The sequence below is a fragment of the Anas acuta genome, chromosome 4 (genome assembly GCF_963932015.1).
Source record: "Anas acuta chromosome 4, bAnaAcu1.1, whole genome shotgun sequence".
Lineage (NCBI taxonomy): Eukaryota > Metazoa > Chordata > Aves > Anseriformes > Anatidae > Anas > Anas acuta.
The window spans coordinates 44874114-44889308 of record NC_088982.1 but is presented as its reverse complement, the minus strand read 5'-3'; the positions used below and the strand labels follow the sequence as shown (position 1 = coordinate 44889308).

At 39.5% G+C, this 15195-nt stretch overlaps 1 long non-coding RNA gene across 1 annotated transcript; it reads right to left on the bottom strand.

Annotated features, from left to right (window-relative positions):
* LOC137856079 (uncharacterized) lies at nucleotides 1-5866 on the bottom strand. The gene is made up of 2 exons (XR_011096187.1): nucleotides 5562-5866; nucleotides 1-1522 (listed from the first exon to the last, which is right to left on the bottom strand). It is a non-coding gene; the product is annotated as an uncharacterized lncRNA (long non-coding RNA).
* Nucleotides 5867-15195: the final 9329 nt, after the last annotated feature.

Sequence of the window (15195 nt, the reverse complement as noted above, 5' to 3'; positions counted from 1 at the left end):
TCAATATTTGAAGTTATATTAACAACAACAGACAATTTGTCCAGGAAAAGCAAACATTTTTATAAATGGAAAAATTTTATATCCCCTGCTAATTCTGTTGCAATGATTTTGGCCGTGTGGTAAGAAAGAGAATTAACAGCCACAGTAGGCCTGGAGGGGGCGGTCAAGTCTCCATCCATGGGGATAATCCTAACTGAGCCGTACGTGGCCCTGAGCAACCTGGTGTCACTCCCTGCATTTGGCACTGGAGGTCAGACCAGGTAACTGTCCAGGTCCCTTTTGACTGAAGTTATGGCATAAACGTAGGTTCACGCAGCACATCCTCATCCCCGTCGGTCTGTCACCCTGAAGAGATTAACTAGTAGCACCCATCTTACATTACAGCAACTGAAATAGTGTAACCATCACCCTCAGCACAGCAGCAGGTTTCAGAGCAGCTTCAGGGAGAGGGATGGGGGAACTTGAAGACCCCTGGCCTGTGCATCCAAGCGCAGCAGCTGCCAGGACAGAAGGGGTGGTGAGGGTTAAAATGAGGAAACCCATCTGGCTGTTGTTCACCGTGAAGTTATAATATTTGTTTTGAATGTCTTTCAGGAAAATGATTTATTATCAACAGAAGAACAATGGAAATAACGTGATTTAGTTACCACTTGAAAATGCTCTATTAGATGAATTGCACATTTATAGCAACACCAGAAGCCTTTGTGTTCACAGAATTATAGTTAATAAAGAATTTTATTTTGGAAAAGAATTTACGGGAACTACTCATTCTGTCAGTTTAACCAGTTCCTCAGCAGAATGATACAGAACAGCTTTATAGCCGTCGCAGCACAACGTTTCCCTTTAGGTACAACAAACGTACCGCTTCATCCCCTTGCAGGTCCCATATCAAGAAACGCTGCCTTAACCACCGTCTTAATGCCTGCTCGGGGGGGTGGAGGAGCAGGGGGAGCACATTATATCCCCTTCCCCTGATTCCTTCCCTTTAGGACACACGTCCCTCCGGCTCGGGAGCGGTGCGGAGCTCGCAGGGCTGTGCCCGGCGCCGTGCCCGTCAGGGGGCACCCCAAGAGCGGCCGAGGGAGGGATGCAGAGAAGGAGGGAGGGAGGACCGGGTGCAGGGCACGGACGAGCTGCTTCGGGATGCTTAACGTGAGCAGCCCTTGGGCAAAGATGTGGTGCTTCTGTTTTGTGAGCTACAGAGACGTGCTGTGCGCGTGTGGCTTAAAAATAAAGAAATAAATGAGTAAGAGCCACCACACACAAGCGCTGTGTACGCATAGATCTAGAAGCCAGGAGGTGCTGTTGAGTCCTGGAAAGGAGGCCTAGAAAGCCCCAGGTCAGAGGAAAACTAACGTCCAGGTGGATTTGAGTCAAGCTCAGATGGAGATCAGTATCCTCGCTATAGGGATGCAAGGCTCAGGGATGCAGCCTCACTCAGCTTTAGTTATGAAAGAGGTTGATTTGTAGCTCTAAGGCAATCCCCTCCTTCTTTATGGCTTCAGGGAAACTCTCATTAACCCTAGAAGGAAGATAAATACCAGTTACAATTCTCACTTTACGGGGAAGGAAGCTGAAACACAGGGGTTTAAGCCCTCTTCTGAGTTTGCATTTAGCTTGGGCTGGAAGATTTCAAATCTGAGATTATAAGATGTCGTCTTAAACTTCATAGGAACTATGGTGTGTGTTTTTTTGTTTTGTTTTGTTTTCTGGCTATATTCATACTCTGAGTAAACAGGAAAAAAAAAAAAAAAGACAAGAGACAGCTCTTGCCCATTAAATTAATGGGTGGACATGAAGTCGATATATATTTCCTTTTCAGCATAACTGCTCCAGTTATGGAGACCCAACTGTTCTCATCTAGCTTGTTACCTTACCTCTTCATGCGTAAGAACACATTTCCTAAGTATCTCTCATACAAAGCCTTTCAAAACAATTTAAACTTTTTAAAATTATGATTACTTTTTAAATAGTAGCATGCATATGTTCTTTTCCGTTTGCAACATCAGAAGATGCATGCAAAGTACCATGGCCACAAATCAATGCATAGGGAGATAGTTCTTGTTCTCGTTGCAACCTTGGTTGTGGCCCAGATTTTACTTGTTCAGTGGAAGCAAAGACACTGTCAATCGTACAATGCAATTAGCTTGTCAGAAAGACAGCTGTTTTGCAGCTGCATTGCTTTATGGCATCTATTTTTTCTCAGTTTGGAGGCATGACTTACTCTTAAGGGTCTGCATCTAGCAAAACAACTGAGCCTCTATGGGAAGCAGTAAGCCATGATTCCCGGTCGGGTGGAGGATAGCTTCTATACAGTTGTACAAAACAACTTGTATTTTACTGTCTGTATGTGCATACTGATGCTATGGTCAGTCTTCAGGAGGTTAAAGCTTTTAAAGAAAAAGCTTTCAAACAGCTGTCTAATAATGGACCAGGTAGAAAAACAAAGTCACTACCCTTATCTAGCTGATAGTAATGCCACAGAAGTTTTACCGTGAGAATCTGAGGCCCCTAGTCATCAAGTTATTCATACACATAACATAAATTAGAAAGTTAGTCTCGTGGTTGAGGTGCTAAAACTGGGGCTTATGATGCTTCAGCTCACTTCCTTTCCCTGCCACAATTTCTATGCAAACCTGAGAAAGGCAGAGTGACATGATTTCCACCCCGAGCTCCCTAATCAATAGCTGGAACAAGTTAGGCACCTCAGAAAGGGCCAGTCCTTGGAAAGCAATGTGGGTTTTAAGTAAGCATTAAAAGAAAAAAACTACTGCATAAATGGAGAATGCACAGATATTTGAGACAGGCAGAATTTTAAGCACGCAAGCAGTTTCTCAGCATTTCCCCCTTCATAAACTGATGAGCACCCTAAGCCATCTGTAGGTTGATATTTCTTTTTTCCTGTTAAGAGCTTCAGTTGCAGTGACATCGATAACTGTCTCAATCAGTTCTTGATCCCCTGGCAATTGCTCCTCAGACACTGCAGGGTTTTTAAGATTGGGAGGTTCAAACCCATATACTTCTGACAGGTCTGTTAAACACAGAAGAATGAAGCCTTGATACAATTTACAGAAACAGCTTGAGGAAGGGATATAAAAACAGCCTGGTATATGACAGTTTTACGGTTAGTGGAGTTTCACAGTGGCATAAAATTCTAGCAGAGAAGTTGTGAAACAGACTCTTCAGCTGCACTTCACAAAGTTAGGAACAGGGGTGAAATGTTAATCATTTTAGGTTCATGTCACTAACTCTGCCTTTACAGGGGCACACACACTCCTAACCCTGAGCACATATAGTACAAGCATGTGCAATATGACTTCACTTTGATGTGCTCTTTAATTTCTCTTCTAGACCAGCTTTGCTGTGTCATTCAACCATTTTATGTTCATGCTAGCATATCAGACAAATGAGTTTAGAGCTTCTCATCTGCTTCTTTCCTTCTAGTTTTGCCTTATTGATTTTAGCATGCATCTAGAATAAGGAGCAGAATACCAAAGTGACACAGTCACGCAGACAGTCCATGTCATGGTCTTCCATGAGACTGGCACCACGTCAGTGCCACAACACGCCTGCAGTCTAGATGTGCATGCAGTGATGAGCAGCCAGGAAGGTCTCTGGTTGCCCGTGGGAGTCTAAGCAGGATGCACTCTGCGTTATTTCCCATTACCCTCCACAGCAGTACCTTAAAGTTAGTTAGTATGTACTGCATCCACTTAGCTGCGACAAAAACACCAGCAGCCTGTGCTTGCCTGTCCTATTACTTGTCTAACTTACCCTTCAGCAACTGAAGCTTCATTCCCAACCACTACCTCACAGGAGCAGTCAGAACTAAAAAGTGACATAACTCTTACAGGAGAAAATAAAAATAAAAAACTATACTTTTAAGTGCAGTTAATCTAATTTAGGAATGCTCCAGAACAACCACAAGTGTTGCAAAGCTTCAGTAAGACTTGTGATGGTTTTTGTGTTTTTGCAGTGAGTTTTAAAATAAACAAAGCTGAACATCTGCAACAGAAACACATTGGGACTTGAGCTTTAAGTGTGACAGCAGTGAGGCCTCCTTCAGTAAAAGAGGAAGTGAAGCAGAGCCTCTTGCAGTAAAAAATAGTGGCACCAGAAGCTGAAGTTAATTTTGGACTGAATTTTGGCAGTTCTGCTTCACGCTCTGTTGTGAAACTAATATATTCTCACGTCTACTACCTTACCCATCTATCTATGAATTTATTTTGTAAGAGAATGCTGCTGATCATGTCTCTGCCAGTAGACAGTTCATTGAGTTTACACCACTTAAGTTACCCAAGGAGTGTTTTTCACCTAAGCAACTTGCAGGCTAATGTGTTCAGTTATAGCTGCCCTCATGTTTTATATCTGGATATTTGTGTGTCATTTTTGAACACACCATCGATCTCATTGCATTAGTTTGCTTTCTCTAAAAGTATGTCAGTCAGCAGTGTTAAAATTATGGATTTTTACCAGTGCTGTTACTGTTAAAATCTTATCTACTGTATTTTGAAGAATAGAACAAACATTAAGATACAAAGTCAAGGTAGGTGCAAAAATAAATAGTACGCACTGTTACATGAAAATATAGTTACTGATAATGAAACCATCTGACTTAGGAGGGGAAGCTATAAAGGTGGTCACATTTAGTATTTAAACAACTTGGTTAATGCAGACAGGAAATTGTCCATTTGACATTAAAATAAACAACAATAACAAAAATCTACTGCCTCGCTAAGTACAGGCAGGTCTAGATTTCTGCAGCACAGTTCCTCCAGGTGGCAGTTATTATGCTTACGTTCATGTGCATATCATTTTTGTTTGATTTGGTGGGAAACATTTAAATTAGTTAAAATTTGAAAAACAACCACATGCTTGCTAAAGAGAAAACAGCCCTCGACTTTTGCTTGCTTATGAGCTTCTCTTACTTGCCATCCAGCTTTTGGCCACTCAGTTTATGCTTGTATAGTTCATACACAGGTTATGCACAGCATAACCAAACATTTTCCTGTGTTTGTAACAACATGCTTGCATCTTTAGCAGCAAAAAAGAAGGGAAATTGGACAAAAAGACATAAAATATGTTGTTTTTGATTGGGAGTGTTGTTGGTGGTAAAATAAGACTCCTTTTCTCTGAGCAAAAAAAGTGCTTTCATTTTGATTTGCTGCCCAAGGACATCAACAAAACGAGCAGCCAGCCTTCCATTCCACATCAAGGCTTGAAAGGCAACAACAGCTAGCAAACCTTTCTGACAAATTCTTTGAGTTACGGATGGGTGCTTGGTCCCTGCTCCAGATACCCATGCTGTTCACAGACATAGAGCTCGGACAGAATTGCACAATCTTGGTAGTAGTAGAAATAAAGCAAGGGATTGCAGTGATTGACTCCCTCCCTCCCCTTCAAAGTGCTTTGAAAACATGAAAAAAAAGAAAAGTTTGGTTTCTTTTTAAAGGAAAAAGGAAATGAAGGCCAAGGGGAGCATAAAAACAGCCCTAAAAGGAAAGGGCATTCATTAGCTTGCTCAAAAAGAACAAAAAAAATAAAAAGCAGCAACTACTTACTAGATGCAAGAGAAACAGCAACAGCCTGTAGCTTCCAAAAGAGCCTTATCCAGGCTTATCGAGAATGTAAAATGTCTCCTGATGAAAAAAGGCATGCTGGGGAAGGCTCCTATTTCAAAGAGGCAAGAGCAAAAAGTTGCAGCAAAGCAACCAAGGCTCAGCTGTGGATAATTTTGGCAAGAGGGAAGAGATTGCCCCTCACCAGATGGCTAGGTATAAAGTAACATGGGTGTAATCCTAGCACAAAGCAGGGGGAGGGAAATAAGCAAGAGCTTTTGCTAGTAAGACTTGGCCTGGAATAAAATGTTTGTGGACCACTCTGACAACTGTGCCCCCCCCCCTTTTTTTTTTCCTTCTAAAGGATAGGTGACATTTTGGGGTTAACTTCCCTAAGATGGGGAAACAAGTTAAATCATCATTCCTCTATTATTTTTCAGAATTTCATCATTGTTGTTTGAGATTTTTGAAAATAACTATGGAGCCTGCAGTCTGCTAATTCACATTGTAAAAACACGATTTTCAATAATTTGCATCTGTGCTGAGATAACACTCTCATTTCCCCATTTCGCTCACAAATTTTGCGTTCCTATAATACGCTGAGGTGGAGGCAATTATGTGCTTGCAGCTGTATTATGTGCTCTGGGACATGGGGTGGCAACCACAAATGCTACTCAGAGAATTACGATCCTTGGAAAACCATTCCTACCCTATCCTAGCCTCTCCTATCCATTTTGCTCAGCATAAGGGCAGGAGTCTAACATATCAAATGGGGAAGGAAGGAAAAGGCTTATTAGTGTTCTGACTCCGTCTTTTCCCAAAGGAAAATTCTGACTATCAGGTACTCAGCTGATTCTTATAATGCAATTTGCATGCTGTTGGAAGCTGTCCATTGATTAAAATTAAATAAATGTGATATATGCGGACAAAATTGTTCTCCCCTGGCATAACAGAAATCTTAAAATATCTGAGGTAGAAAGGCAGATTTGTCATGGTCTCAGAACAGTTTCAAACACAAAAAAAGACATACTTCTGGTCCTGTAGGTGATTGCCCATTTTACTGATTATACATCTTCTATCGTGTGGCGATCATGTCGTGAGAGCTTACTTGGAACACAGATCCAAAAAGAAGCAGCATACTTCTGACAGCATTGATTTCTATGCCTAAGCAACGAGGCTAAACTTGAAAACAAGGTTGTGCGATTTGCTTGATATGGAAGTCTCTGCCAATTTCGAGTGTGCTATCAAGTATAAGCATATTAATTTAAACCTAAGGAAAACCCAAGCATCTGATTTATTACTTCTCTCATGCATATGTTTTTGAGTATTTGAATATGTCTACATCAAAAGAAACTAGATTTTTAGAAAGCCAGTTAGCTTGTGTTGCCAAGTTAACGAGTTCTGGTGAGGTCAGTCTGTCACAATAAATCTAATTATTACACAGTTATTTTCTTTATGCATGCAGTTTTCCCCATGTGCTATAGGATGGGAAGGACAGTAGGGTAGTGCTCTTCTGCTGAGTTTGCTTGTGATACGCGTCGTTCCTTGCTCAGGGTGGGGGTATGTTGCGAGGGAGGCAGAGTACAGATGGACATTTTGCAGTTGGTGCTTGTGTGACCTGTTTAATCTGCATAATTAGAAAATGGGAAAGTTGTCTATGACGCTGATGCTGACTTCACTTCTAGGTCTTTTTGAGCTCATTTAAAGTACGGTAATGAGAAAAACATTTTACCTTTGGGCAGCAATCTGATTTGTCAGGAAATTCCTCTTGCTATGATGGGTGGATGAGGAAAATTTGGAATAATATGATCCAGATGTTAAAGCTTCCATTTAGCAGCAATGCATATGTATTATTTTATGGAATTGTCCAGATGGTGACCTTCAAGTATTAACAATAAATCAATACTTGGGGTTTTCATCTGTAGGACTAGATCCACATCTTTGTCCTCATCTACATGACAAAATATTGCTGCATTTCAAGTGGAGGATAACAGTATTAAAATTAACAACATGACAAAGATAAAATTCAATAAGAAATTTTGAAACAGTTACGAATTGCAAATAATACATACCAAGTGGTCTGCTTTTAGCGTCACCTGAGGTTGTGACACCATCTTTACATTAACGAGGGCTCCTTTTTGGAGCTAATGCTGTCATAATGCTCTGTTATAGATTTGTATTAGAAAGTAGCTGATTTACAGAAGATGCATGTCCATTCTGTTTTGGCTCTGCCACTGAAATTCAGACTCCACTGCCAGCCTGCAGGGAAAAGAACCCACACCACAGTATAAAAGCAAACCAGAGAGGGATTGTGCTGGACAGTGGCAAGGCAGGTGGGCAACAGGGAGCCTTTGGTGGCCTTGGTGCAGGCCAGGAGAGCTCAGCTCAGCTGTAGGGACTGGTGGCCTGTGGCAGGCCAGGAGGGCTGCGTGACACAGAAAGAGTTCAGACATTTTTCTGGACACAAGCAGCAGAATATGGTCCTGTAACACCAGTGCTGCAGGGTCAAGAAGTGGGGGCCAGTGATGCTATGTAGTCATCTTCTGCAGGTGTTTCTGTTCATTTATTTAAGCTTACATTGCGGAATACCAGTCTGCTCAATAGTTGCAAGCTTTATGGCTTGGGGGAGGATCTTGTTGGGGGGAGTTACTTATTTTCCATAGGATTAAAAAAAAAAAAAAAAAAAAAAAAAAAGAATCTGGCAAAATTCTTTTAGGTTTCACAAGGAGAAACACACATTCCTTCAGCATGCTACTTTTCAGGTTAAGAAATGAGATTTATCTTCCACAGAAATAACATAGAAATCATGATCTAGATAGATCATGCTTTTTGTTTGCTTTAAAAAAAAAAAAATCCCACTGCCCCACACCAAACGACATTTAAAACTATCACCCCTCAGATATTTTATTTTTATTTAAAATGCTAAAATGCAGGAGCTAATGCTACAAACGCATTCTTGTTTTATCTTTCTCATCATCAAGCTTGGGCAAAAGTCATGGGGAAAACTGACATTTACGGGGCTTTTAACTATTTAGGAGGTTTCAAATCCTGCTTATGAAAAATAATATTTCCTCATGGCAGGCAATTTGAGCAAATATACTTTATTAAGTTTGATATCACCTAGATTAAAAAAAAAAATAAAAAATCAGTAGTGTGGTCACGTAGCTGAGCTGCATCCCAAATTAATGCAGCTGAGCGTGCCTTTCTCTGACAGCACATAAGAGCATCTCCCAGGCTCAGAGGCCAAACTGTCTGCACCGATTTTAGAAGTTGCTCCCAAAGCTTTAGCCCTGCAGTCACCACCATATGTAACTTGAGTTAGAAAATAAACTTTGATGGTTGTTTCAGTAGCATTGGTTGTGTCCAAAAGACACTTTGGCTTTTGAGGGCAGAATGTGTGGGTCTGGCAAGTTGTATCTTAGTGTTATAATCGTTTGCTAGACTGGGATTACTAATTATTTATGGGGTGCAAGACAGACTAACATTGTTGTTCTAGGGCCAAAGGCCCTATTGTGTCAGATGCTGTACGAATCACATTTTTGTGTAAATTTTGCCATTTGGCAATCTTTTAGTCAAACCTAATTATGCAAAACGGAGCTGTAGGATGTCATGACTTTGAAACGACTGTCTCAGTTTTGCCCACAGCTTGTCACACCGCTGCAGATGGGGGTTGTTCCTCGGGTTTTGCTGGTGGAGATTTCTACCCACATGGGGAGTTCTCAGTTCTTACCAGTTACATCATTTTCAGAGCAACCCACAGGCCTCTGTCAGGAAGAACTCCACGGCCTGTTCCTTTTTGGTGGTTTGTCTTTGTGTAGGTTTTTGTGCTCTATTTTTTTTTTTTTTTTGTGGGGGGGGGGGTGGGGGAGAGGTATTTGTATTTATTTATTTATATAATTTTCTCTCAGTTTTGTTAGTTGAAAAAAACCAGTAGATGGAGAAGATCAAATTAGAATTCCCCTGCACCAAGTCTTCACAGATAACAAATGGGGCCATTAGCAGTTGAATTTGAAGGCTTCTTACAACTGGAGCATGAATAAGTTCTCCTAACCTAGTGCTTATCAAACAGGCCATGCAAATGAATATATATTAAAGAAGAGTTCAAATTAATTCCATCCCATCATGTTTTTTTCATTCTGCAGTCTTTTACCAACAGCAGTCATCTCAGGTCTTATTGAGCCTGGAGAGGGATGCACATCAAATAGTCTGAATTTATTTCTTAAAACTTCATCTGACTCCCTAAAGAAAGGTCTATTCTTCTTTCTCCAGTCTTCTGGAGTTGTATCTAGCTTAACTCTACTATTTTTCACCTGTTCTGGCTTACATCTCCCTCCTTCACAGCTCCTGGCTGTTAGTTTTAATTACATTATCAATCTGTTCACCGTTACCATTTCTTGTGAAAACTGAAGCAAAACAAATAGTTTCTGGTTTTTGTTTGTTTGCTTTTTAGTTCATTTTTTCTTTCCCCAAAACTTTTTTTCTCAATTATACATTTTTATTCACATTTAGCTAAGAGAGAAATATAGAAGTTTAAAACTGCAGCGGATTTACACAAACACTTCAGTATGAGACATATTCAATATAACACTTGGCATTTTGTGCCACTCTGCTACACACACAAGGTCTTAGTAAACCGTATTTCCTTTCTCTTATCCATAGGTTGCTCTACACAGGATTCATCCTAATCTATAAACTGAGTTATGCAATCGGAGTTGTGGGCTATTCAGCCATGATGCTTACCATGTTTGGATTTAATTTATTCTTTGGGTAAGCATCTTCAGGTAAAATTGGGATTGGCATCTGTTATGAATTCCTCTTGGATAGATTTTTATTATTATTTTATTTTTATTGCGATGGCTCTAAACTGGTCTTCTCACCACCTATCTGAATATATTAAATCCTTTTTTACATTGTATGGCAGCAGGTTGTCTTACTCCTTGAATTTTATTGTCACTTAATTGGTCTGAGGTTTGGTATTTAGTCAGTTTACAATTTGTGTCTGTGGTGTGAAGAGAGGAGGGGAAAAACCTGAAAGTTCATACAGCCACTGTGTTCACTGACTGAACACCTTAATTTAACTGCTGAGTAAATCCTCAGTCCTCCATTTACATACCTGGAAAAGATGAGACATAAAAAGAAAACATACAGGATAAAAATAGTTCAGCACACTCATATCAGAAACACATTATAGTTCTTCCTGATAATTGTGCTTTCCCATTCTACCAGGCAATAATGTTGCCAGGGAGGTCTCCTCTTTTTATTTTGACTATTTCCTAAGACAATACTATATGTGCAGATGGTTCTAGATCCAACCTCTTGATCCAGCAAAATTTTTTGTCTGGGTAGAATTTGATATTTGTGTGTGTGTGTTTGTCAAGCCTTTCTGCCTGCCTTGCAGCAGCCCTGTCAGAGCTACCGTGCAGGGCTCTGTTTGAGGTGCTGCCTGACCAGAAATTCCAGGCATTCCTCAAGAGCACGGAGATGGACTACACAATGCATCTGCTTGAAGACCCACGCTTCTTGGAAGTATTGGAGATACTTTCTGCACGTACATAAATCAGCTGTTCTTTTAAGTGCCAGATTTATTGCCCATACGTTGTACAGTTGATTCACCCAAAAGCACATAGTTCTGTTGGAACATTTTCCCAGCAGAGAGGTAACAGCCTCGTGTTACCAATGCTGCAGGCTTTCTTCCACTGAGGTAATTTGTGTAACCACCTAGCTTCCCCCACCTATTTTAAATTCCCCCACATATTTGAAAAATGCAACTGCAACATTTGCCAGGTCTGTTTTAAAGGTTCTTACCTTGTGTCCTACTACAGCAGGAAAGACAAGTCCTTTTTAATGTTCATTGAGAAGAGCTGCTTTTATGAGTAGCCCTGTTTTAGACTGCCATGACACATAAAATCTCAAATAAATGGGAATAGATGAGAGCATTTTTGCAGACTGTGACTATTATTTGAGGGGAGTGGGGTGGGTGGGGAGGAGGGTCGTTAAAAACATCCTTCTGCAATTTAGCAAAGATTTTATTCAGGAGGTCATTGTCGTTTTCAGCTGAAGAAACTTGGCATTTCTTTGAATGGCATCCTACACTATGTTGAGATTTGGCTGGTCTTGTTGCTTCTGCAAAACAATTAAATATACTTAATTGTTGTGTATGATAAGACTCTCAGCAAACTTGCTTACTAAGAAAATGTTTTGGCTTGACCTTCCTGTAGCAACATCTAGTATTTGTGGCTTTAAAAGTGGTCTTTACCTTCACCTACTTTCAACATTGCTTATCAAGCATTTAAGCATACTGATGCTTCAAGTATGAGGGTGTTTGTTGCTGAAATAAAATAAAATAAAATAAAATAAAATAAAATAAAATAAAATAAAATAAAATAAAATAAAATAAAATAAAATAAAATAAAATAAAATAAAATAAAATAAAATAAAATAAAAAAACCTGCAGTTTGAGGAAAGGAGGAGGAATCTCTTATGCACCTGGGCTCATGAGAAAAAGGTCTACCAAATACTCTTGCAATAAACTAATCTCACTTTCCCGTAAGGGGAGCAGCTTTTGTGCTACAGACAAACTGTTGAACTCCCTTGTTGATCTTATCGTTAGAAGATTAGACTTCATGAAGTAGTAGCCAGTGAAATATGCCAGTATCTGATCTGGGATTTCGAACAGGCTGGTCCCTATGTACAAGAGACTACAAAATTTCCTTAATGGCCATGGGAAGACAAGCTTCTTCCCCAAAGTCTGTGAAAGACACGTTCTTTCCTTTTTATAGTTTCTTCTTGTATAGTTTTTCTCATATAGTTCTTACAGTCTATTTTCCCTTTCTAAATAAGGAGACTATCTTAACACAGTACTCTTATGCTCTTATGTCTCAATTTCTTGAAATCAAGCAGATTTTGTTGTTGTTTAGCTTTTTTTTTTCTCTCTGTAAACCTGATCTTGGCATTTTTCCAACATTAGTGGCATACCAACCAGAAATGTGTCCAACAACATCTGTGGGGTCTGCAGGCAGAAAATATATGCAGCTATAAATGAAGAAAGAATCACTGAAAATACCTACTATATCCTTTCCGTGTAATTTTGGAACTATTGTTTTCTCCTCTTTTCTGCTACATTAAAATTAGCAATAACAGTAATAAAAAACAAGGTAAAGAAAAAAAAAGAAAAAAAAAAAAAAAAAAAGGAAAAAGCACATTCAGAAACAGCACAGGAGTAAAAATAGGTTCTTTGAAATATATTTTGGTTCTGTGACACAAATTGAGTTCCTGCAGCTTTCTGATAGACAAACCCATGCAAGAATTGCCATAACCCTACAGTTTTATGCCAAAATCTGCCTTCCAGGTACTTTGTGCACAGGCTGTTTGGTTGTACCTGGCAGTACATTTGACCACCCCAGACGTGCTGGCCCATCAGCCAGGTCTGCTAACTCAGGATCACGTATACTGCAGCCGACTTCCTCTGGCTGTGCCTGGGCTGTGTTTGAAGAGTTCCTGTAAAGCAGCTGTGGAGCCCTTCTCCAAAGATGGCACATCCATAGGCGACAGCCTGGCTGAAGAGCCCGTGTCTGATACTCAGGGGTACCAAACAGCTCAGCACTTTGTATTCCAGAAACTAAAAAGGAAGGTACCGCATACGTGCTGGAACGCTGTTACTAATCACCCCCTTCTGCAGTTCATAAGCATCTTGGCTTCTTCTGTGCTGGAAAATATGAATACTGGTCTGGATGTTCAGGCCATTGGCTTCAACTTTAAAATATTTCTAAGTATTCTAAATATTTTAAGTCATTTGAAACTGCTGGGTTATAAAACAAGGCAGTATCCATAATCAGTCATTAAAATTATCTGTGGATGGTTTGACTAGGCTTGCAGATGAATATACTGAGTCTTGTTTACATCCGAAAGATTTGTTAACAATACACCTGATACCAGGTTTCATGAATCCTGCATCCGTGGTTGGTGTACTGCTGGCAAGAAAGAGGCTTCCCCATACCGCAGTGAGAAAGTTGATTTGAAGAGGATGTTAAGTAACCCATATCCTTTCCCTCACAAGTGTGCTTTTGATTTGGATTTTCTAAACTGTACCCTGATTACTTGCTAATTCTTGTTTTGATCTGCAGTGGAGGGATGAGATGCCCACATTAAATAAATGGAAAAACAATTATTATTAAGGAGCAATTATATTTAGGGAAGATGATAGTTCTGTTTGGCTTTATCTTATCTGAGACTCCAAGCAAGTTAAAAAAAGAAAAGTGCATATATATTTTCCTCCTTGGTTTTAAGACATTCGGAAATCATTTATATAATGAGAGGAACATTTTAAAGAATGTAAATCATAGTTTTAGAAAGACCATGCAGTGGTATTTGCTCTTTAAAGTAGTAACAAGATTGATATAATCCACTTTCAGAACAAGTGATCTTTTTGTTTTCCCTCCTCTTAGTAGTTAACAAACTTCCTTTTTTCTCTAGCAAATGAAATAACAGTTGGAGATCTGCTGCTGCATCAGTAGAAACCTGCCTGAGTTGAAGCAAAGTTTGGCTTACTTCTTCGAAGCCTATTTTAAATACGTGTGAGGAGGAAATTCAAATTTAGCCTTACCCCTAAAAAATACATATACAAATAAAGTTTAAAAAATATATGAAGTAAACTAGAAGAGTTAATGTAAACTCGAAAAAAAAATAATACTTTTGCTTTGATTCTGGCCTAGAAAAGGACCAAGATTTATCTATTGATAAATTTAATTTCCAGTTGTCTTAACAAGTTAGATGGGAATGCACCTATTGTATGGGACACTTTTGGACTGGCTCTGCTACCTGATGGCTTGGTAACCAGTAGCTGTAGGTAAAATCAAGACATTAATTGCTCTCTGGGTCTAGAACAGGACTAAGATTATTAGTAAGAACACACACTATTGAATATTTACCTGTGTACAGAAATATGCATAGTATGTTCTTAGTTTTAAAAGACTAGAGAGAGTAGTTGGTTGAACTCTGATGTGCTATGCACACTTCTACAAAATAGTGCCTCTTTTTACATTACACAGCATGCTATTAAAGCATTGTTTATTTCCTCATAGAATTAAAAGAAGTGAGAAGATTATGCTAGAAAAAAAAAAATTACTTATGTATATCCCTTAAAAAAAAAAAAAGGAAAACAGTGTCAATATTTAAAGCTTGTTTCATTATTAAATATATTGGTAATGGCTTCTAGTTGAAATTCTGACTACAGAAAGTAGTGTAGCAGACAAGGAGAATTTTAGGTCTGATATTGGCTTTGTATACAGCAGATTCTGAAACACGGCACCCAAACAGTTTCATCACTCAGTTAATGTAAGGTAATATAAGATTACCATTCGTTTTTTTCATATTTTTTCCCCAACCTCTTTCAAGAACTGCTGTATCATAATTCCTACATCTTCCAGTGGCCATCTGTAGAAAGCTCCAACAGCAGCAATGTTTACGGTGTGCATGGTAGCCGGATAGACCTTCCTAACATCTGAGATTTTGGCAAATATTTTGTGCTGCAGAGTTAGCTGGGGATACGTGGTGGCAGGGGAGACGCTCCAATTGCTCGTGCTGTGAAGGCAGCAAAGAATGCAGATGATTTTTCTCTTTTGCTTTTTTATGCCCACAA